We start from the raw sequence: 25,752 nt of genomic DNA on the forward strand, positions 1-25,752 counted from the left end.
GCCAACTTTTGGTAATCAATCTATTGGAAGTACTAGTTCCTGTGAAAGAATAATTGTTAATGATGAACTTTTAGATGATGGTATGAATGATCTATTAGAAGATGTATTTCTTAGAATGGATATAGATGATCATAGTTTGAATTCTAATATGGGTGAGGAAGATACTCAATAATTCAGCAAACTTTTAAATGAAGCACAATGTGGACTATTACCAAAATACACCAACATGTCTAGGTTAGAGTTTATTATAAAATTGTTGCACATAAAGGTTTATTGCTAAATGAGCAACAAGGCAATAACATGATATTGGAACTATTGAGGGAGGCTTTTCCTTCTAGTACATATTCTTTCATCGTATTATTAGGCAACAAGAACTTTGAGAGACCTAAGACTTAATTATGTGTCAATTCATGTATGCAATTTGATTGTGCTCTATTTTTCAGGAGAGTTTAAAGATAAACAAAGTTGTCTTACTTGTGGGATGTTAAGGTGGAAGGTTGTTAACAAGTAAATTCCTTGGAAAGTGTTGCATTATTTTCTCGTGAAACTACGACTCCAAAGATTATTTATGTATAAGAAAATAGCAAAGGATATGCGATGGCATAAGGAAAAGTGTGTTGATGATGATATACTAAAACATCTAGTAAATGGGGATGCTTGGAAAGAATTTAATAAGGAGAATGACAAGTTTGCACATGATGCATAAAATGTTAAACTTGGCCTAGCAACTAGTGATTTTAACTTTTTTAGGCTCATGAGCTCTACCAATAGCATGTCTTCTTTGAGTTGCCTTATTGGTAAACATTGAAGCTATAATATAATCTTGATGTCATGCACATTAAGAAAAAGATTTATAATAATATTTTAACAACACTATTGAATATTGAGGGAAAGACAAAGGATACAATAAGTGCTAGGTTAGATTTACAATATATGAAAATAAAGAAAGAACTACACATGAAAAAACTCTTAGATGGTTCTGACTTGGTGCCTCATGCATGCTACACTTTATCAAAAGATGAAAGGAAGACATTTTGTGACTTTCTTAAATCAGTGAAGTTTTTAGATGGATATGCTTTGAACATCTCATGAAGTGTCAATGTAAACGATGGTAAGATTTTAGAATTGAAAAGTCATGATTACCATATTCTTTTACAAAGACTCATTTTGGTTGCTTTTAGGAAGTTTGTACCAAAAAATGTCTTAGAAGCTTTGGATGATCTTAGCAATTTTTTTCTAAGATTACATTGTGAGATATTGAAGAAGAAATATGTGCAAGATTTACAAGTAAACATTCTTCTCATTTTGTGTAAGCTGAAAAAAAATTTTCCTTCAGCATTTTTTGATGTGATGGTGCATTTAGCTGTACACTTACCATATGAGATCATGCTTGAAGGACCTGTGCATTATTGATGGATGTATCCTATTAAAAGGTAGATAAAATTTTTACAAATTTAATTTTCAAAGTGTTTAAAGTGATAATAAAATCTAATAAAGTTTCATTTGTTTACTAATAGGTTCTTAGACAAACTCAAAATGTATGCGTGAAATAAAGTTCATCTAGAAGGATGTATAACTGAAGCATATAATTTTAGTGAATGCTTAACATTTTGTTCTATGTATATTTCTAGGATTGAGACAAAATTTAATCGAGAAAAGAGAAACTATAATGGAGGTAATCAAGTGAATGAGAATGGGCTACTTATTTTTTTTCAAGAAGTGTTTGCCTTTTTGGAGCATCAAGATATAAGGTATTGTCACAACAAGAGTTTTAAAGGATTCAATGGTATATATTGAACAATTATGATGAAATTGAACCATATTTAGGGTAAGTCTGTTGTCTTCAATATCTAATTATTCAAGTAAGTTAAACTTTTAGTTCAATAAGCTAACTTTCATTTCAATTATTTTTACTGCATTATACAAAATATAAAATAGAACTTGAAATGGAAAATAGCTTATCTATTAAAGAAAGACATAAAGAGTAATTTTCCTTACTGTTTAAAAGACATGTAAGTAAACGATATTTATTGAATAACAATAAACATTTTAAAATACTTTTAATAATAATTATGTTGACTTGTATTCCTTAAATGATAGGTTATATGGTTGCAAGATCAAAGTTCTAAAGAAATTTTTGATGAATTACTTTCATTAGCTTATGGTCTTGATAGACATGTTCAAAAGTATACAAGTTGCAATGTTAATAAGGTGAAGTATCACACAAAAGAGCATGATTTCCATTTGAAAAGTCAGAATAGTGGTGTGACGGTTGAAAGTAATCGTGAAGATGAGCAAAGTGACTTTTATGGTGTTCTTACTGATATAATTCAATTAGATTACATAAAAGATTGTCAAGTTGTTTTGTTTAGGTGTGAGCAGTTTGACCTTAATAGTAAAAGAAAAAAAATCATAAAAATGGTCATTTACTGACTATCAATGTTAATAAATGTTGGCATGAGAATGACCCATTTTTTTATTAGTTCAAGCAAAGTAAGTGTTTTACTTAGATGATACCAAGTTAGGGAAAGATTGGAGAGTAATGCAAAAGTTTCATCATAGGCACTTGTATGATGTTCCAAAGATGCAGCATGATGAAGTTGGTGAAATGTTTAATGTGGAAAAAGATCAAATAGATCAAAAGAATGAAATGTTTGACAGTGATAGGACTATACAAAGTGATGAAAATGAAAGACCACTAGATAGTGATGATATTGCTTCTGATGTCATTCAGTTTCATTTAATGGAAAAAAACAAATGAAATACTTAATGATGCATCCATGGAAAAATCTAATCAAGACGGTGAAGAAAAGCTTGAAGATTGTAGTGAAGAGGAGGAATTTGATTGTGATGAATATGAAAATCATATAGATCCTATGTTGTAACTATTTTTGTTGTTTCCTATATTATGATAAATACTACATTGATATAGTTTTTTTTCTAACATTTATTGTTGTTTTATATATTGCTTGTTATTTTATCTATATAACTACTTTTTGAATCATGTTTGCCAACTTTGTTTAAATCTTTAGCCTATGACTATTATTGTTGCAACTAATTTAAGGTAATTGGCATATTAATTATTGTGTTTTGTTTCTTTTTAATTTTATTATACTAAATAAAGATGATTATTTACACTTTTTTTGTCTATACTTTAGGATGGCACCTAAAAAATGAGGTAGAAAAAGGACCATTGGACAACGAGTTCACTCAACTAATGAAATAGCTATGCAACATCCTTCATTAGAACCACCACATCAAGTTTGATCAGCTAATGGCTCACTGGAATCACTAAAGCAAGTCCAATTAGCTCATGAGTCAATGGAATCACCATAAAAAGCTAATCAAGATTCACCCATTAAAAATTCTAAAATGAAATCATTTCTTCTAATGTATATGCATATTTTGTTTGCTAAATGCATAGAGAATGCTATATGCATAAAGTGGTTTTGCTAAATAATATGATTTTTAATGATTGTATTGTGTACTATTTCTTGAAACATTTAGTTGTAAATTTAATTACCTTATAGACATAAAAGCCATTCCAAAGAAAACAACCTTAATAGTTTACTCGTAATTTATAGGCAAGTAGTTAAATGTATGGGTGCTTGTAATTTTTTTGAGGTTTTACATTGGTTCATGATGGTTGTTTTAAGCTTTAGGTTAGGTTCATAACTTGCGAAGTTACATTGTTTCAAGATGGGGTTGTGGATTGTATTTGTTCTTAAAAAATAAAAGCTTCAATTCACCGTGCTAGTTTAATGTATTGATTTTATAGATGTAGCTTTTATGTCATAAAAAAAGATACGAGGCCCAACTTGAGGGATGGGACTAGAAAAACTCATCAAAGGGAAAAGTAAGCTAGTAATAGACATACCAATAACTAAGGGTAGACATATTTGTGAAGTTTAATCAGCTAAATTATCTTCTAAAATTGGAGTCATTACTCGATAATTCATCTCGATCCCATCAAAATGGAAAGCTATGATGGATACAGAAAAGTTGCATGCCTTTGAGAGACTTAATGTAAGTGCAAAATATTATTACAAACCTTATTATTGGTTAGATTTGAATTTATGTTCTTTTAATGTATCAATTAATTTGTTTTTTTTTAGACGAAGTTTTAGATTAAATTGGATGATAACTATGTTAAAATGTTTGTCTTATTAATTTTATCAAAATTATCAAGAAATCAATGATACAAGCTCCACTTGCACTTTAAAAAGTTTTCAAATGCTGAAGTGGCATGCCAAAATAACCTACCGAAGTATAACTTGACTTAAGAAAATTGGGAAAAGCTTTGTGATTTGTTTAGTGATCCTAAATACCAGGTTATTTTCTTATTCACATTTATGTTTAATTGACATTTGGTAATCTGTTTTTTCTTATTATGTTCTTAAGTTTTCATGCTTAACATCAATATATAACAATTATTCAAACAAAGCAACAACCAAATGAAAGCTTGCTTTTTCTTATTATTTTCTTAAGTTTTCATGCTTTGATATTATATTAGCAATTATGTTTAACTATTTGAGGTAATTATATGACAATTATTCATTTTGCTCAAATATTAAAAATTAATATATTTATATTATTTCATTCTTTTTGAAATGAATAGGAGGAGCTAGACAAATGCAAAATTTAGAAAAGATGTCGAGTTAACTCATAACCAAGGATCGAAGGCCTTTGTGGTTAGTCATTATTCCATGGTAAATTTTTAAGTTACAAAAATTAGTCAACACCATTTTCTATTTGAATACTTGTTTGTTCATAAACACTTTTATTGATGTACAATTTTGTAGCACAAGGATGATGAAGAACCTAATAGGATGAAATTTTTTAAGGTGACTCACTACTCAAAGAATAAAGGATAGTCAACACCTGAAACTCAAGTAGCCTATATAAGAAATTTTAAATTAAGAGTTATAATTTTATTGTTGTAGTATTGTTCTTTAAGTTAATCAAGATTTCTATTAAATGCTAGGAGAAAATGTTGGAGTTACAATCAATTCCTATTGAAGAAAAAATAGAATGTAAAATTGTTGATGCTACAGTGGATAAAGTGTTTGGTACTAGGTCAGGTACATTAAAGGTCTTGGATGCATGCTTAATCCTATTACTAAAACCTCGTTTGCAAGTGCTGCAAAATTAGAAGAAAGTCTTAAAAAGATACAAGAAGAACTTCAGCAATATAAGTCAATTTTTGGGTTTTTTTCAAGCTTAAATTGAAGCTAAGACAAATGCTTTAGTAGCTGCTTGAATCCCAGGAGCCAATCCCCTAATTTTCAGGTATAAACTTGGTTTTGTTATGGTTGTGATGTTGCAAGCATTATATATCCAATTGGTGGTGTCTTTTGGTACATTGATTCTGTTGTGGATGTAATGTTGCAAACATTATATATCTAAGCTTTCTTTGATTCCTAATTCAAAAGTGAGAATTGGTACTTTTTTTATCACTCAATTTTTAAAAATCAATTGATTTTTCTTTATTTGCTAAGTCTTTATGAAGTTTACTTGTCAATTACAAAGTTACAAAAACTCCCATAGTCCTACTACAAATTTCACCTTCTAACAAGTTACAACTATATCTATAAAAGGGAGGCTTCATCTCTAAATTCTTTATCAAATGGCCCATGCCTATTTCTTTTAATTCTTGATTTGATGCGATTGCTTGTGTTGTGTATGTGTGTTTCTGCTTTATTTCTTTGCATGTTTATATTTTAGTTTAAGTTATTATTACAACTTCTACCTTCTTATCTTGATTTGGATGATAAAACATCATTCATATGATGCAAGATATACCAAAGCATGAAAATGACATAGGCTCCTTGAAAGAAAGTGCAATTATAATTTTCCTATGATTTATCTGAATTGATTTAAAAATAAGCTTAAGGTAGTGGTGATTACTTATTTAAACATGAACCACCTATCTTTTGCCTATTTCCTATGATTAGTATCAATATTATAGATTGAAAAGTTTACTTGTCAATTTCTTGACAAAAACTATTCTTTAATATAGGGTAGGGCCTTATTTAAAAACTTCATATGCATAAAACTGATTAGTTTGTTTTTTATATTTGTTTTGATCTTATTGTGTGTGTTGTGGTTTGTTTTGATATTTGTTATTATTTATTTATTGTAGCTTCAAGTGACACAAACTCACCATCAACTCAATCACCCTCGACATAAGATTTGGATTGAGAGCTTGAAGACAGGATTTCAATCACTATCTATTTCATAGTTATGACTCTTTATTTTTAAACAATATTATTTCTATATGATTTTAAGTTAGACTTTAAACAATATACTACATTTAAAAACCAATTTAAATATTTGGTGTATTTGCAGGAACACTACATTAGATTATCCCACAAAAATGTTTTTATATATAGGATTTAATAACATTAATTATGTCACCAATCCTATGACTATTTACCTTTCATCACTAATATATTAGATTTAGTCATTTATTTTTTATTATTATAGCCTTTAATTTTATTTTTTCATAAATAGCTAATGAAAACTAACATCACAAAAAATAAAAATAAAAATAAAGCATAACATGACATTTAATTTTATTGTCATGTTTAACGTTATCTTACAATCATAAGTGATGATAATTGTGTTACCCATACTGCGATGATTTATCTTTCATCATTAATATATCTAATTTTATCATTTATTTTGTAACAATTATAACCTTAAATTACATTCTTCTTTATAAATAGCTAACGAAAACTGATGTCACAAAAAAAAGCATAATGTGACATTTGATTTTATTGTCACATTTGGCATTATCTTATAATCATTTGTGACGATAATTGTGTCACCAATATTATGACGATTAATGCCAAGAATTGATGGTTAAGATGTTGAAAAGTAATTGCAAACAAAAAAACTCACAAAGAAGACAACTCACAAGAAATTGAATAATGGTAGAATATGGTTATTGGATTAAAAGGGATAGAAGTTTACCACCAAGACTAGATACTAAGGGATACAAAAACACCACCCTAAGAACTTTAATCAAAGATACAGAACTATAAAAGTTCACCACTCTAGGAAATCCACCTAAGATATACAAAACTTGAAAACAATCTAAAAGATTGCTTAAGGATAAAATAGAACTCTATTCTCGGCTAATAAAACCTATCTTGCAAAAGAGCAAGTGTTTTGTCCCTTCCAAAGTGTCCACCTCGTATACCATCATAAGCCTCATTGATTAAGGCATGTCTCAAAGAACATGACGGATTACAAAGGCTATTATCCTTGATGAGATATCCATCATGCCATAAAAATCGATTGTGTGGTCCTTGCTTGCATTTTTCCTAAATTCAGCCAAAGTAAGGGTTTGCCTCATAGAGCCCTTTAATCACATCAAATCCAATAACTTCAATAGCCATAGTCCCTAAAAAGGAGTGCTTTCGACTCAAAGCATCTGCCACCATATTTTAAGTTCCTGATTTATGCTTGATAGTAAACTTATAGGCTTGAAGGAACTCTACCCAAGCTAAATGCCTTCAGTTGAGCTTGTGCTGGCTATTGATAAACTTTAAGGCCTCATGGTCTGAATATAGGACAAATGGCTTGGTAAAGAGATATTGACTCCAATGGAATAAAGCTGTATATATGGCATATAACTTCTTATCATATGTTGAATACTTTTTCTTTGCTTCATTAAGCTTCTCATTGAAAAATGCTATAGGTTTTCCTCCTTGGCTTAAAATAGCACCTATTCCAGAATTGGATGTATCACATTCCACCTCGAACACCTGATCAAAATCTAGCAGGGATAAGATAGGAGCTTCGGTGATCCTCTTTTTGATGAAGTCAAAGCTATGTTGGGCTTTTTTGGTCTACTTAAAACCTTTGTCCTTCAAACATTAGGTGATGGGAGCCACGATAGAGCTAAAACCCCTAATGAAGCGCATATAAAAAGATACAAGGCCATGGATGCTTCAGATATCATGTAAAGATACTGGTGTTGTCTAATTTAAAATTGCCTCAACCTTGCTGGATCTATCTTTATTCCTTCTTTTGACACCATAAATCTTAGAAACACAAGGTTAGAAGTAAAGAAACTGCATGTTTTAAGGTTAGCATAAAGTTTTTGTCCCTTAATATGCAAAATAATTGATGTAGATAATTCAAGTGTTAGTCCTCATCTTTATTGTACACCAAAATATCATCAAAATATACTACTACATATCTATCAATACAAGGTTTAAGGATATGATTCATAAATCTCATTAAAGTACTAGGAGCGTTGGATAAACCAAAAGGCATTATTATCCATTCATAGAGACCATCCTTTGTCTTCAAGGCTATTTTCCACTCATATCTAGGCCTCATTCTGATTTGATGATAGCCACTGCATAGGTCTATCTTGGAGAAAATAGGTGCTCCATGTAGTTGGTCTAGCAAGTCATCTAAGCGTAAGATAGGAAAGCAATAGTCAATTGTGACTATTGAATGCCTTACCATCCACACACATTCACCATGATCTATCCTTCTTAGGCTCTAAAAGGGCTGGGACTGGATAAGGGCTCATGTTTTCATGCACCATTCCTTTTCTCACCAATTCATCAATTTGATGCTACAACTTCTTATGCTTTTTAAGACTTATCCTATAGGCAACCTTGTTAGGTAGAATAGCTTCTGGGATAAGGTCTAAACAGTGTTGAATGTCCCTCATTGGTGGTAAACAACTAGTAACTCTTCTTGAACAACATCTTGAAATTCTGCCAACAATGGTTGTATCACTACAAAAGGCTTCTCACTATCTTCATTTTCTTCAATCAGCACTAGTGCAAACATAGTATCACCCATCTTAATTTTTTTTTTTGTAATTGGCCTTGATAAACAAGCTATTTCCTTCCTCTTTGGTTAGTTTTGACATAATAGGCTTGGTAAAGCCTAGAATGATTTTGCATCCATCCTTCACCAATACGTAAATGTTGTAGTAACCATCATAAATAACCCTCATATCATAATGCTAAGGTCTTTCAAGCAGTAAGTGGCAAGCATCCATCAGAGCTACATCACACCACACTTCATCCTTGTATTACTTTTCTATGGAAAAAAAAACCAAACACCTTTTACTGACCTTGATTTCATTCTTTTTTTGTAGCTAAGATAGCTTATATAGTTGGGGGTGATCCATAGCTTATATAGTTGGGGGTGATCCATTGTTTTAAGGCCTAATTTCTACACTATAAAAGTAGAAACAAGATTTTCCAAACTTCCACTATTGATTATAACATCACATACCTTCTTATACATAGTACACTGAATGTGGAACACATTTTTACGTATCCAATCTTTTTTCTTGGTAGGTGTGATACTCAAGTTGTATTGTATGACTAAAGATGCTCCATAATCACTATATGTTACCTTTTCCTCTTCTTAAAGGTTTTGGTTCTCTTCAACCAGCTCTTTTTCATTTTCATCCAAGTATTCTTCTACTAGAGTGACAATCTTCCTATTTGGGTATTCTAAAGTAATGTGTCCAAGCCCTTGACACTTAAAACACCTTTTAGTTTGTGCATTAGACTAAAGCTTGCTTGTTTAGGTTTCATCTTACTTTTAGGGCTATTTTGGAATGGGCTTAGAAGGAACAACAGTTTTGGATGAGCCACCTTTATTGATATAGCTTTCTATGGACCAAAATCTCAAGTTGCTACCATGGGTCTCCTTTTGTTATCTTTCCACCTTAAGGCCAAGCTTACATATATTATTGAAAGTCTAATAAGATTATAGTTGTACCACCTTAGCTATCTTAATCTTTAACCCTATAAGATACCATGCAATATTCTACTCCTCTTGTTCCACTAATTTGCATTTCAACATGAGGTGGTCAAACTCAACCATATACTCCTCCACTAAGAGATTTTTTTACTTCAAGTTATAGAGCCTAAAGAAGACATCTTACTAAAAGTTATCTGAGAGATACTTCCTCTTCAACTCTCTTTTCACTTTTTCCCAAGTTGTAATTTTTCTCATACCCTCTCTTTCCATTTGCTTCTTTAAATTTTCTCACCAAAAGAATGCATGTTTTTTCAGTTTAATGATCACTAGTTTCACCTTGTGATGCTTAAGGGCATCATAGTATTCAAAGATGCACTCTAATGTGTATAGTCAACGTAAAAACTCTTCATGTTGTATTTTCTCCTCAAACTTAAGAATCTCTATCTTTAGGTTGAACATGCTATGTTGAAGTTGATTTCTGCATAGATAGTCTCTTACTTTCCATGGGTGAGGTGGGGTGCTATCATCAAAATTGCTATTATTTTTATGGTATAGATTGGCCCCTCCTTTATCTTCTTGATTATTCTTTTCTTGCTACCTTATTTCTTTTTTCTCTTCTTGCATATGTAACTATTGTTGTAGTTAAAGTATTTGTTGCCACATTTCCTCTATGAAAGCATCCCTCGGGTCAATATTTGTAGTTACTACAACATCAATGTTGGTTTCAACATCTTTTACTAGTGCTTGACAAAGATGACTTGTCATAGCTCTAATACCAATTTGATACAGGAAATTTATGGTAAAGATGTTGAAGAATAATTGTAAACAGAAAAGCTCACAAATAAGACAACTCACAAGAAATTGAATAATAATAGAATATGATTATTGGATTAAAAAGGATAGAAGTTCACCACCATGACTAAACACTAAAGGATACAGAAACACCATCATAAAAACTCTAATCAATGATACAAAACTATAGAAGTTCACCACTCTAAGAAATCCACGTAAGAGATATAGAACTTGAAAATAATCTAAAAGACTGTTTAAGGATAAAAAAAAACTCTATTCTCGTTCTACAAAAATTATAACAAAAAATAAATAGGCTAGGAACATCCCTCCAAGCATAGGAGTTTCAGATAATTGAATGCTAAGTTGATGGGATTGCCTTTAATGTTATCTTACTGAAATGGTGCCTCAAATCATGGGATTTGCATGAGAACACAATAATCTATATTGTGAAGATAATTATCTGCCCATTTACTCCTGCAAATTACATGATAATATGCCAAATATTTGGTGTCTAGGTTCATCTATGAATCTAACCATAATCTCACCCATCTTCTTGCCCTCTTTTTCTAGCTAATGTGAGCATAATCTCCCTATTCTAGCCCACCTTATTTTTACATTTGTTTAGTAGATTTGGACTAAGGATAGACCCATTTATTTTTGGATAAGTCTTTCTTAGTCTCAGCCCAAGTTGTAAGATGTGTTGACACTTTGGTGTTACTGATTTACTTTTCATCACTAATATATCAAACTTTATCATTTATTTTGTGATGATTATAACTTTAATGACTTTTTTGTTTATAAATAGCTAACCAAACTAATGTCACAAAAATTAAAGCATAAGGTGATGTGTGATTTTATTGTCACGGTAGACATTATCTTACAATCATTGGTGATGATAATTTGTCACTAATACTGTGATGATTTACCTTTTGTCACTAATATTTCAGATTTTCTCTTTTTTTTGTGATGATTATAGCTTTCAATAATTTTTTTTTCATAAATAGCTAAAATAACTTTCTTTTCATAAATAGCTGGCAAAAACTAACTTCACAAAAAATAAAAAAACATAAGGTGATGTTTTATTTTATTGTTACGGTAGATTCACAATAGGTGATGATATTTTGTTATCGTTACATTAGACCTTTAGTGATGGTACAAACATGACAAACGTCATGATGTTTAATTTTTTGTCACAAAATATATAAGGTGACGAAAAACAAATATTTTGTGACAATATTCAATGCGCCACTAATGACTAAATTTGTTGTAGTGTGAGAAGGTTCAGCCATGGGGAATTTGTGTTTGGCCAAACCATGCTTCATGCTTTGTTGATTATTTATTTTTTTATTCATGCTTAGTATTTTGTTTTTATGATGTTTAGCAAGTTTCTCATATGTTTGAACAAAAGTTGCATTAAGAAAATGTTGTTTCAAGGATGTTTTTGATGAATTTTTTATGTTGTTTAGTTGTGTTTAATGATGAACAATGGTGGGACATTCAAATCAAAATTCAAAGTTTTTCATGTTTAATCCACTTTAGTCTCGAATTTTTATGCATTACATGTTTATGATGTTAAATTTGAAAATATCATAGCTTGTAATTATGTTTCTAGGTCATGCATTTGGCACATGCATTCATTAATGACATTTTTGTAACTTGCATTAATTTCATGTCCATTTTCATAAAACCCAAAAAAAAAAAATGAAACCCTAAACCTAAGACCTAACCTTAGACCTCTAAAACCTAGCCCTAAAACCTAGTCCTAAACCCTAACCTAGACCTTAAACCAACCCAAACCCTAAAACTAATAATAAATTTGCATTTCATTTTATCTTGTCATCACATGCATTTTTATATTATCATGCACTCTTACTTTGTCATTCATATTATGTTGTCATGCATTCATCATATTTTATTATGCTCATGCATCTCAAGCATTAATTTTTTTTTAAATTGTTCTTTCAAAAATATTTTAAAGTAAGATAATATCTTAAATAAATATAGTCATCGAGATTTTGCCTAACTATAGGGAGACTTTCAGTGATTATTATTTATAAGAGTTGTTATCTCGATTTTGTAGGGCAATTTGAAAACCTTTAAGTTAGGAATATTTTGAAGCTCTACCTAATTATAAAAGAGTAGAAAAAGTATTTCAATATTTAAAGTGTTTTAATCTTGATCCAAAATTTTTTTTTAAAATTGTTTTAAATTTGATTTGTTTTTGCTTCAAAAAAAAAAAAGAAAAGGAATTAATTTTAAACATTAAGTAAAATATGATCATTTTAATCAAAATTAAAAGATAACATACAACAAATTGGTATCATCTTCGACAAGCACTGTGAGGGTACTAATATTTCTCCATTCATAACCAACTACCAAACTCAACTCTGATTTCACAAACCATAAATTTATTCTTTTTCTAAAACTTTTAAATTCGTTTTAAAATATTTTATTAAAAGGACAAAAAATTTTGGGTAACCAATCACACCCTAAAAAAAATTTGGTAGCGACTCATTTGGTTTTGTTTTTATTAAAAACATTTTTAACCGTTGTTTTTCCAAAAGTTCCCCATTCTTTGGGCTTTAGGTTAGCCAGCCCCCGGGTCCCAAGACGTCTGTCATAACGTATAGATCCATGGACCTATAAAAGGAGTTACCACCAATCTTTTTTGGTTATGTGTGATTGGTCACCTAAAACATATTCTGATATGCAAAAATAGATGTTAGGTTCGAGAGTCAGTTACGCATGGAGAAGGTTGTAGCATCCTCACAATGTCCATCTAAAAGATGGTACAGTTTGATTTCAAATTATCCAAGCTTTGATCATTTTTATGATTTACCAAATAATTTAATATTAAAAATTAATCTTAAAATTATCTCAATAGTTTGGTAGTAATTTAGGATAATTCTCCCACCTCAAGAATATTCATGGAGACTAGTGTCTCACTTTGAAGAGGCTCTGTCATCGGATTCATTAATTTTTATTCCAAGAAAAAGTAAATCTTCCAATAGTTTAGTAGGACTTTGAAGCAATCATCCAATAGTTTAGAAGTTAAAAATTATTTATTTATTTGAAAAAGACCTTTCTTTTAATGAAAATATTTTTTTTAATTATTTTTTATTATTTTGAAAACTTTATAAACAAAAATTTTTTTGTTTGAAAAGATTTTTTTAGAATTATTTTTCCTTTTTTTTTTTACTTTCAAAAATAAAAATGGAAGAAATAACATTTAAAAAAAATAAAACTTGAAAAATAAAAAATGGGTTAAAAATAAAATAAAATAAAATAAAATTAGAAAATAAAAATAAAATGGAAAAAAAAATCCTGCGATTGGGTCGGATCGGTACCAAGGTCAGAACGCGAGTCAATGGGTTACACGCAGATCCTGGGCTACCCAAAACGGTGTTGCGTTGGGGAAGTATAAAAGCCACGCCACTCAGCTTTTCTTCAGAATTATTTGAGTATGCCTCTTTTTCTGAAATGGTTATTCTTCTGTCTTTTCTCTAACTGATTTCCAAAAATTGACGAATAAATCCCAAATCCTGAAAGAAAATTTTCAAAAACCCAACAAATTGTCTAGAAAGCTAAACCCAAAAATTCCTGGAATGTGAAACCCTATAGAAATTCAAACCTAAAAACACCAAATCTCAATCCTAGAAAATCTAAACAAATCAAACCTAGGATATAAAATCTCTTGGTTGCTAAACAAACTTTTTTTTTTCTCTCCAGAGTTTTTGCATAATCTTTCCTTTTTTTTTTTTCTCAGGAGTTTTTTTTTTTTTTGCCTAATCTCTTTTTTGTCCCTTGCTTTGATCACAGGTTTATATAGAAGTTCATGCTCAATAAATTCTCTTTAAATCCATGATTTTGTTTGACTTCCGTTTTAATGAGAATTGATTTTGAAATCAAATCCCAAAAATCTCTCCCTATCATTTTAATGTGAATTGATTATTGAATTAAATCCTGACAATCTCTCCACATCAAATGCCAATTGATTTTGAAATTAAATTCCAAAAATCTCTCAACTACGGTTAAGCTCCAAAAAAAAATCTCGAACAAAATAAGGTGTTTACAGCTGCCCCTCTTTGTGCATTTTCTATGGAATAGAAATTACACAAAGACAAAAGGCATCATTTTTGTTTAGGTCTAAAATTCAAGATTTAAAAAGTGATCAAAGTAGGCCAAAATGATTAAGACTAAACTGTAAAACAAGAAATAAAATGATCTAGACTGAACCAAGATCAAAATAGGTGATTGGGACAAAATCACGATTCAAATAATGAAGTAACCAAGACTGAGTCCAGCTCAAAAATAAATAACTGGGATGAAACCATAAGTCATAAGAAATAATTTGGACTGAGCTAAGATCAGGTGACCAAGGCAAAACTACAAGTTAAAATAAATGAAGCGACCAAGATCGAGTCAAGATCAAAATTAAATGACCGAGACGATGCCACGAGTTAAGAAATGATCTAGCTGAGCCAAGATTAGGTGACCGAGGTGAAACCACGAGTCAAAAAAATGAAGTGACCAGGACCAAGTCGAGGTCAAACATAAATGATCGGGACGATACCACGAGTTAAAAAAATGATCTGGCTTGAGCAGAGATCAGATGACAAGGACTATACCACAAGTCTAAAAGTGACCATGATCGAGTTAAGGTCGAAGATGAATAATCAGGACAATGCCGTAGGTTCAAGAAAGTGATTTCACTCTAAATCCAAAGATTCACAATTTGGACATTCAAAAAAAAATTGTGAGGTTTTAAAAGTTGAAAGATCCTAACATCCCAATTTTAACAAAATTGCAAAGATTCAATCTTTGCAAAGGTTTTCAGATTTGCAAGAATGAAATTCAAACTTCACAGAGGTTTTAGATTCACAAAGGTTTCAGGTTCGCAAGAAAGAAATATTTGCAAGATTTTAAGTTTTGTAAAGGTTCTAAATTCGCAAAGATACAAGGTTCACAAGAACTTTCAAATTCATAAAAAAGAAAGATTTACAAGATTTCAAGTTTTGCAAAGGTGCCAGATTCGCAAGGATTTTCAAATTCGTAAAAAAGAAAGATTCGCAAGATTTCAAGTTTCACAAAGGTGAATGATTCTCAAGGACTTTCAAATTCGCAAGACTCTAAGTTTCACAAAGGTTCTAGATTCGCAAAGATGCAAGGTTTGCAAGGATTTTCAAGTTCACAAGATATAAGATTCGTAAAGATACAAGATTTGCAAAGATGCAAGGTTCGTAAGGACTTTCAATTTTGCAAGATAGAAAGATTTGCAAGACTCCACGCTTCACAGAGGTTCCAAAAAATGATTTGGACCAAGTTGAGATCAAAATGAGTGATCAAGATTAGATCGTGAGTCTAAAATAAAATGACCAAGATCGAGTCAAGACTAAAAATAAATTATCATGATGAAACCATGAGTTATAAGAAATGATCTAGAAAAGCCAAGATCGAATAAGTGATAATAGAGTAATGCAAATGCATGCCTTATCTAGGACGCAGATGTAAATACAATGTATATAATGCATATGTCATGAGATTTCATTGTAGTGACAAGATTCTCAAGACTTCACTAGTCCTTCTTAGCTTCTCAGCATCTTAAAACAAATTATGTTAATCGGCCAATGTCATTCTTCTCTTCTAATCATAACTTGTAAATCATGTCAACCAATCTATTACTGAATTCATCACTGAGTCATTTGTTTGCCCCATTGTAAATCATTTTCCCATGCTTATTTCATTCATTTCATCTTGTGTTTCTTTCAAAAATGGAAAACTCTTTATAAAAAATGTCATTCATTTATTTATCATCATTTAAATCAGTGATAGACATGATACATTTCTTTGGTTCATTCAAGGAATGTTCATTTAGTAAATGACAAGAAGAATGGGTTTTTATTGTTGAAAGAACAAAAAATAGGATCAAGAATAACTCAAGAGTGAACAAAGGTAAAATACTGAGATTTATTCAAATAGGACATTAACATCCAAAATAATGATTGCTCAGACAATTTTGAACTCAAACTCAAGATCATCCTTCAAAAACACATTCCATTAATATCTTCAATCTTTGAGCTAATTCTCATCTTTTTTCCAAGGACCTTCACATGAAGTTTTCATTTTTACTTAAACCGCTCTTTCGGGTTTGCAGTTTAAGTCTTCTTTTTTTTTCTTTGTTTCTTTTTCTTTTTTTTTCTTTTTTTCTTTTTTGTTTTTTTTTTTTTTTTTTTTTTTGTTTTTTGTTTTCTCTTCTTTTTTTTTTTGAGTCTTTTTTTCTATGATCTTGATTCTTTCAATCATATATCTTGAAACTTGTCACCACTTTGCCACATACCCTAAAACATTAGCACACCTTCACACCACCCGTAACCCAACATTACATGTATTGAAGAAACATACCACGCTATGGTCTGTAGGTGAATTCGGTGATGACATTATCATTGTGGTCCTAGATACAAGCATCTGTCCTGAAAGTGATAGTTTTATTAACGAAGGTTTGCCGCTAGTGCTAGAGAGATGGCATGCTGCACGTAAAAGCCATACTTATTCTAACTCATCTTATTGCAAAATGAAGCTGATTGTGACAAGATCCTTCAGTAAAGTCATGTAGTAGAAAATTTGAACATATCAAATGAAAAAAAATCACATAACCCAATACAACTAATATGTAAACTTAAGTTGAAAAACCAAATTAGAATTTAATACAACTAACCTTGAACTTGAAGAACCAAATTAAACTTTAACATATCCTAAAAATAAAGAGTTGTTACTGCATCCAATAGCAAAATAGTTATATTGGAACCCAATACAAGAACAAACATTAGCATTAAAAAGAATTGAAACTTTGAAAACAATTTCAAAATTTTAACCCACAATAGTCAAATGAAGATAAAAATATTTTACACTTAAAAAATAAAAATCTAAAACCCATTACATATTGCCTCGGTACATAATGAGTTAACTGGTCCAACAAATGAGAAATACCCCTAAAATTAATAAAAACTTATTGTTCAAACAACTGCTCATTAGAAAAACTTGCAAAGTCGCAGCTTGTAAGAAACCAATATAATATGGTATCTCCCCAGTAATCTGATTATAAGAAATACCCCTAAAATTGCCAATCAACAAAGTTTAAAAATGGAGAACTACTATGTTCCAAATAAATAAATAAATAAACTCATGTCCTCAGAGGCATGCAACTTGGCAAGATTTCAAAGGTTCTTCGTGATTCGACCAGTTAAATCATCAAAACATAGTGAAATAAATGATCTATAGCATTGAACCCTATTAAGTTTTACCCTCGATGATGACATACTTGGAAGAATGGTCTCTAGTTGTGAACCATAAAGCTACTGGAAATAAATCTGCCCACAAAAAAGACAACAAATTACGAAGGAAAACAAAATAGAAAATAAAGATATACCAAAACAGAGATGAAAGCCAAAAATATTTCTCATCAAAAACCCAAACCAGGACTAAATACAAAACATAGATCTTTTAAAACAATGGACTGATTGTTGAACGGGATTCTTAGGAACGAAATCTATGATAAAATTATGAAAAAAGGGTCGAAATCTACGAGGTTGTGAAGCATGAATGAATAATCAGTGATATGATGACTTTTAATTTGTGAAGGACTTTTGAAAAATAAACTGTTGGTTGACGAAGGTTGTTGGCTGAGGCATAATGAAGATACATAGCTATAAGTAGGGTTTTAATAAGACAAATGGGTACCAAATATTTTAAACGGTGCGTTTCATATCGTAGCTGGTAGCGACAAGACCACCATCAGGAAGTCTACCATATGATCTCAAACCATAAAAGAAAACGTAATCCCATGTTTTAGGGCCAAGTCGTGCATTCAGATTATGCAATATCAAGGTTTTTCCTCATGAAAGAAACCTAAAAACTATATTTACTTGCAACAAATTTGATTCAAAGAACCCAAAATAATTTGATTAAATTTAATTTTCATCAATCTTTCCAATCTCACCTTAGGTTGAAGTGTAATATACACCAGTTACAGCTTCAAAAGAGTTGCTTGTTTCTTTTGCTACTTTTGGAATGAAATTTCATTTGAAAAACGAAAAGGAGAGGCAGATGAAGTGCGCATATCAGAGTCAGGGGTTTGAAAAAGATTCGGCCAGCGAGAAGAACAAACACTTTTAAGCTTTCCTATATGCAATACTTTTTGGATAATATTTTATAACTTCAAATCGCTTACTTGCTAATGCAAGTTGCATATCTTCACGTGGGAACAAGATAAAAAGGGACAAAACTTCTATCACATCTTTTGTCTACAGCAATACTACACGTAGCACTGTAACCCAAAAAAATAAAGGAAAAGACTTTAGCCTTTTTTTTTTTTTTTAATTTAAAGAAACTTCATTACTCAACTCAGCTTCTTCCTATCAATACCCATGCCCAACTTTGCCAGGCAGTTTGGAGCCCTATTTGCTTCCTTGTTTATATGCATGCATTCCCAACTCAGAAAACCAACCTCACCTTTGCTTCCTTGATAAGATTCCCAACATGAGACATATCCCTTTCTGCATTTTTAATCTAATTTATTATTCCCATAGCATCAACTTTAAGTGCAATATGTTGAAATCCCATATCTGATGCGAATTTCACTGCCTCAACTGCCGCCAGTGCTTCAATAGTGTTTAGCTCATTTACTCCTGTATATTTCCTGCTCATAGCCTCCAGTACATTTCTAGATGAATTTCTAGCCACAGCATCGATTCCTCCTATTTCCCTACTTGCATCTAAGGCCCCGTTGAAATTGATCTTTATCATCCTTTCCGTTGGAGCCTTCCATTTATTGTAAGCCCTAGTTGCTTGTGGCTCTGTGCCTTCCTACACATTCAGGAATTCTTCCCTGTATCGATCCGCAAACATCACCATATGCTAGCTTCTTTTTTGTACTAGGTTGTGAACAAAATCGTTTCTGCTTGTCCAGATCACCCAGGCAAGAGTAAAAACTCTTTCCATTAGCTCTTTGTCCAACCCCTTTGTTATGGTCTTCAGCCAAACCCATACTCGATTTTCTTATTGTTCCTGGTCTTCAGTATACAAGCCAGCCTCCCTTCAAACTCCTTCCAAATTTGAGCATTTTGCAATTGCGTGCATCACGGACTCGTCTTCCACCTTGCATCTCTCACACATAGCTGTCCCCGTGATCTTCCTTTATAGAAGATTTTTATATACTGGTAGTAATGCATTGCACAATCTCCAGCCAAAGATCTTGATCTTATTTAGGAGCTTTGCTTGCCAAATTTTGTTCCAAACCTCCCCCTCTGTACCCCTTATCAGTGTTCTGTTCCCTTCAGACCTTTCCTCCTTAGCTTGTTCCTTTGCTCTAAGAAGATGGTAACCACTTTTCACGCTGTATGTGCCATCTTTATTAAAATGCCATATCTGAACGTCCTGCCTCTCAATTCTAGCCAGCGGTATTGCGAAGATTTTCCTCACTATGTTTGCTAGGGAACACTTGCTCCAATTTTCCTCTGTCCCGGCCCCCACATGTATCATCCATGAGTTCACGACCCATTCCACATTTAGTCTCCCATTGTCTAGGGCATTTGGAATAAGCATTCTGCTTCTAGGATCCACGGATCAGTCCGCACCTTTATGTTTATCCCATTCCCCACTCGCCAACGTAACCCCAGCTTTAGCACCTTACTCTTTGCACACACTCTTCCAAGTGTATGAAGGATTGTTCACCAGCTAGGCTTCCATAAAGGGTTTCCCAAGAAGGTACTTAGCATTTAAACCCTGCGAGCCAAAGTTATTGTATCGTGCAATAGCCTTCAGCCTTGCTTTGCCAGAAGGGCTGTGTTAAACCACTCCATCTACCTAAACCCCAACCCACTTTAGTTCTTTGGCTTACATAGTTTTCTCCATGCCAACCAATGAATGCCCCTTGCCTTCATTGGTTACGCTCCACCAATATGAGCTCATCACCATGTTTAACTCATGGCTTAGTCCTTTTGAAAAAAGGAAAACTGACATCGTTTATGCCGACATAGCTTGCATCACTGCCTTTATGAAAACTTCCTTCTCCCACTGGAAATCCATTTGTGGCCCCAGCTCCGTCTCCTTTGCCTCACATTTTCTTGCACTTCTCGAAAAGCTTTTTTCTTTCCTCTTCCAATAATCATGGGCAACCCCAAGAATTTTTCTGAGCTGTCTGTAGCTTGGACACCAAACAAATTCTTGATTTCTTCCTTCAGCTCATTGCTGGAATTCTAGCTAAAGAACAAACCAGACTTATCATAATTTACTTTTTAGCCTGACCCCTCCTCGTACACCTTTAGAATCCTTTATACCCTTTCACACTCTGTACGGTTTACTTTGATGAAGAGCAAGATGTCATCAACAAAGAAGAAGTGTGTAATTTTTAGACCATTTACACTAGCGTGAACCCCTTGCAACTTGCCTTCCCTCTGGTATTTTGGTAAGAGTGCCAAAATTCCTTGCATGCATATCAGGAACAAGCAGGGGGATAAAGGGTCTCCCTGTCGAAGCCCCCTTTCCCAAAACTATATCTCCAGTAATGCTTCCATTAATCACCACCTTGTATGAGACTGATTCCACACATAACATTATAATCGAACCCACCTTTCACAGAAAACCAATCTTAGCAGTAACTCAGATGAAACCCCATTCCACCCTGTCGTACAATTTGCTCGTGTCCAACTTTAAGGCTTCCCAGCAAGTTTTGCCTTTCCCTTTATTCTTCAGTGTGTGTAGTAATTCATAAGCAACTAAAACACTGTCTGTGATTTACCTACTTGGAATAAAAGCACTTTGATTCTCATTGATGCATGAAGGTAGAACTCTCTTTAATCTATTCGCTAAAGTTTTAGCCACAACTTTGTAGAGAACGTTACAAAGGCTAATTGGCCTAAATTGGGTCATCTTTGATGGATTTGATACCTTCGGTGTAAGCATAATGTGTGTATCATTAATCTCCTGTATACTACACCCATCATTTAGTACCGAGAGATAGAAATTAGTAATATCTGGACCTATGATATGCCAAAATTTGTGGAAAAAGATGGCTGGTACACTGTCTGGCCCCGAAGCCTCTGTTGGGTGAGTTTGCTTAATAGCCTCATTGATCTCCTCTGGAGTAAAGCTAGTCGACAAGACTAAGTTCATCTTATTATTGATTTTTGGAGATATTGCATCCATAATTTCTCCCACGTTTGTGGACACCGTCGACTTGGAAAAGTCTGTAAAATATTTCATTACTTGTTTTCCCACTTCCATGTCTCCCTCATACCGATTGCCTTCATCATCCTCAAAGGCCCTTTATTCTATTTATCCATCTTCTCTGGACAACTTGGGTGTGTGGAAAAACTTGGTATTTCTATCCCCAACTTTTAACCAGTTCACGTTCGAGCGTTGCATCCATATTGTTTCTTCATGTTCCCATAGGCTATTTAATCTTTCTCTAACCTCCGCCTCCCTCGTAATATTCTCGTCTCCCATACCACTGTTTTGGATCTCCCTTAGATGCCCGTGAAGAGAATCAATTTCATTTCGAAATCCCTTGTATTTTCTCATGCCCCACTATGTCATCTCCCACATCATTCTGTCCATTTTCTCTTTGAGGCCTAAACCGTGGCCCTCTTGCCAAGCCGTCTCTATAACAGTTTTGCTCTCGGGATCTTTAACCCAAACTGCTTCGATAAGCTTTCTTCTTTTCCTCCTATAATATCGACTCTTCACTTGTTTCCCCTCACTATCCACCATGATCGGATAGTGATCAGAGATTGAGCATGCCAAGTGCCTCACTACATGTATGGGAAATAATGCTCCCTAGTCGCTATTGGCTGTTGTACGGTCCAATCTTTCTCTGATCGTATTCTTCCCAATCGACACGACGTATGTTTGGTCCCTTCAAACCCCAAATCATACAAACCAACTTCAGATAGCGCTTCCCTAAACGATCTCATCTGCCATTCAGGTCGGCTATTGCCTCGCTCTTTTCATTACACCGTAGGATCTCATTAAAATCCCTGAGACATAGCCAAGCATGGAGTTGTTGCGGCCCAGTCTACGTAACATGTCCCATGCATGGCTTCTCTGCCTAAGGTCTGGATCTCCATAAAACCTAGTCCTCCATACTTTCCATCCTGGTTAGTTACTTTCATATCAATGTGATATTTCAAGTACGACAATATTTCTATTCCCATCTCCTCCTTCCACAGCAGCCCAAGCCCCTTACGACTCCCATTCGCATCCACCCCAAATGAACCATACATTTTGCATTTCTGTCTGACTTTTCAAACCTTCCTGAGCTCAATATAGTTTCACACAGGAAGATCACATCAGGATCTTCTCTCTTCAGCATATCCTGAAGAGCTCGAACTGCACATGGGTTCCCGAACCCATGGCAGTTCCAAGCTATGCTTTTCATTGGTCTCTACAGGACTGACACCCAGTCTCCGCCGCTTGTAACAAGATGTCCCTACCATTATCATCCTCCATTATCTTGATCCTTTTATCACCTACCATTATCTTGTAGACTTCAGCTTTTACTCCATTTCAATTTAAAATATTTTTTTATTTCAAATTTATTTTTTTATTGAAGTAAATACGAGATAACAAATACTAAAATCTCCTCATAGCATATAATTATCATTTTTTATTGGCCACCACATTTGATATATGAATATATTATTGAGGTATCACTTTATCTCATATTGTAGATTTTATATACGTATTTTTACTAACTTGGTAATCTTTATTTTGCATTTCTCTCAAATTTCAAATAATATTTTGTTGAATCATCTTTTTTAAGGATTATTTAGTAAATTTAGCATCTCCATCATAATTCATAAGTATAAATGTCCTAAAGGTTTTTTTTTTTTTTTTTTTTTTTTTTTTAAGTTAATACACCTGAGTAATAGAGAGATTTTAAAATGTAGTAATAGCAATTGAACGATGCATTAGATTTTTTTATGTATATTTTTTGTTATTTATTGTTTGAAAGAATATTTTTATCCATTGTATTATCCATTTCAACTATTTAAGTTCAGGTAATAGCTTGAAGGTTTGCAAAATTAAGTTATAAATATTAAAAAATATTTTTGTATTAATTTTTTAATATAGTTTAAATAAAATTAAGTATATTTTAAATTAAAACTAAATAAAAATAATTATTTAACAATAATATAATGTACTAGGCTTAGAAATATCTGTTCAAGACTTGGTCTCAAGCAAAACAAACGTGTGGGTCTAGCATGTAACCCAATTTTTGGATAAGTCTACTGTAAATTTTTATTATTGAAATTTTCACAAATTTTGAGTGATAGCATAAAAGTATTTTTTAAAATTTCTTATGGCAAAGATTTTTATACATTTCATGGTTTCTTTTTTATACTTAATTTAGCAACCAATTTATTTTTAAGTTTAATTTATATTGAATTTACAAAATAAATTTCTTAGCACTTAAAAAAAAGGAAAAATGATAATATTAATATTGTATTTAATTTTCTATGAAATAAAGATTCAAAAACTGTATGAAATAAAATTAATTATGAAAAGTACTAAATTTAAAGTATTTCAAAAGATTATGATAGCTAATATAGATAAAAAAAATTTTAATCTTCGCAAACTCCAAATTAAATATCACGATAAAAAAAAAAAAAAGAATGGATTACCTGACAGTGCTACCTAAGAAAGTGACCAATTTTAAGTTATAAAAGTTGAATGACGTGGCTTTCATCAAATATTGAATGTTAAAGCACGATGCTTGGGAACACCGTCCCTAGCATTCCCCTATTTATAGATGAAAAAAAAAATTGTGAATAGTGTCAGAACCATAGGCATTTATTCTTGCCGCGGATAATTTTTTAATTAGCAACAATATTTTGTTTTTATCCATTAGCACAATAAATAAAAGATAAGCAATATAAAATAAAATAAATCCTAGTTGTCAAGTCTGAAAAATAATAATTTGTTTCTATCTTACTAAAGACTTGAGCTTTGTGTATTTATATTAGATATAAGATGTCAATTAATAATTTAATAATATTTAATAATAATGTATTAGAGTGCTGAAAAGAAAAAAGTATATATTCTAGTGCCCTAATTTGATGATATGAAAATATATTCATGAATAATTATCTTTCTATTTAGTTTTTATTTTATTTGCATTATGGATCAAATTAATTATAACTTATTCATATAAGATAAGAATATTAGGCATCTAAAAGGAAATAAATAGAATTAGTTTAGTCTAACTAATTATTTTTTAAATAATAAAATTTTCATATAAATAAAATGCATTATTAAAAGACACATGACAATTTTTAAACCTGTCCACATGTAAAAAATATAAACTATCCATTTAGGACTATCTTCTTTTTTGCTAAAAGTTATGGCTTTTATATATTTATAGAAGATAAATTTATCTTTGATACCTTTGTTTATAATTAACTCTATTTTTATACCCTTATTTATTTATTTCAAGTAAATTAAATTTAGAATTATTGAGGGATATTGTAGAACTTTTGAATTTTATGAATTATGATTATAATTATACATTCTAATTAAAATATTAATTAGTTTTTAGAAATAAAATGGTTAATATTGTACTACATAAGTCTTTGACAAATTCAAGTAATGCACAACATCATACTCCTCATACTACAAATGAGCCTTAAATTGCCCATGTGCCTTAAGTTGCATGATAAATATGACTGTATATGATGTTATATGTTTTTTAATTGTAAATTTTTTTACTAGGGAATGGAACTTCCAATAAAAGAGAAAGAGGATCAACCAAAAATACAAAATTGGCCAAAATTGGCCACCATAATAGCCCCTTGAGTACTATAACACTGATGACCTAGAAGATTCTTCACCTATTAAAGGCTTCATACCTCATTTCTCTAACCCCCCCTTTAGAATAGCACCTTGAACTGATGCTAGAAATGTGTATAAATTTTATCTATGTCATGATATATATTTGCAACAAATTATTTGTCGTTGTATATTATATTAAATATTTAAATAAGCAACAATACTATAAAAGTAGCTGAAAATATAACTAAATATCGTAAAAAGTTGCAATCATTGTTGTTATGAATATAATAGGAATTCGTAATGATAAAAATTATAGTTATATAACATATTTTTTAATTGAAAAATCATTGCAAATAAAACAAATTTGTCGTAACAATATTTTTTTAT

The 25,752-nt window shown here is 31.7% G+C and overlaps 1 long non-coding RNA gene across 2 annotated transcripts; it reads right to left on the minus strand.

The window, feature by feature from the left end:
• Positions 1-16,731: 16,731 nt before the first annotated feature.
• Positions 16,732-21,269, minus strand: LOC149518469 (uncharacterized). Of its 2 annotated transcripts, XR_016342878.1 has the most exons (3): positions 18,536-21,269; positions 17,858-17,906; positions 16,790-17,311 (listed from the first exon to the last, which is right to left on the minus strand). It is a non-coding gene; the product is annotated as an uncharacterized LOC149518469 (long non-coding RNA). The 2 variants fall into 2 exon arrangements; XR_016342877.1 differs by having other exon boundaries at positions 16,732-17,906.
• Positions 21,270-25,752: the final 4,483 nt, after the last annotated feature.

The sequence above is a fragment of the Durio zibethinus genome, chromosome 6 (genome assembly GCF_047325235.1).
Source record: "Durio zibethinus cultivar Kanyao isolate XHJ-2024 chromosome 6, ASM4732523v1, whole genome shotgun sequence".
Lineage (NCBI taxonomy): Eukaryota > Viridiplantae > Streptophyta > Magnoliopsida > Malvales > Malvaceae > Durio > Durio zibethinus.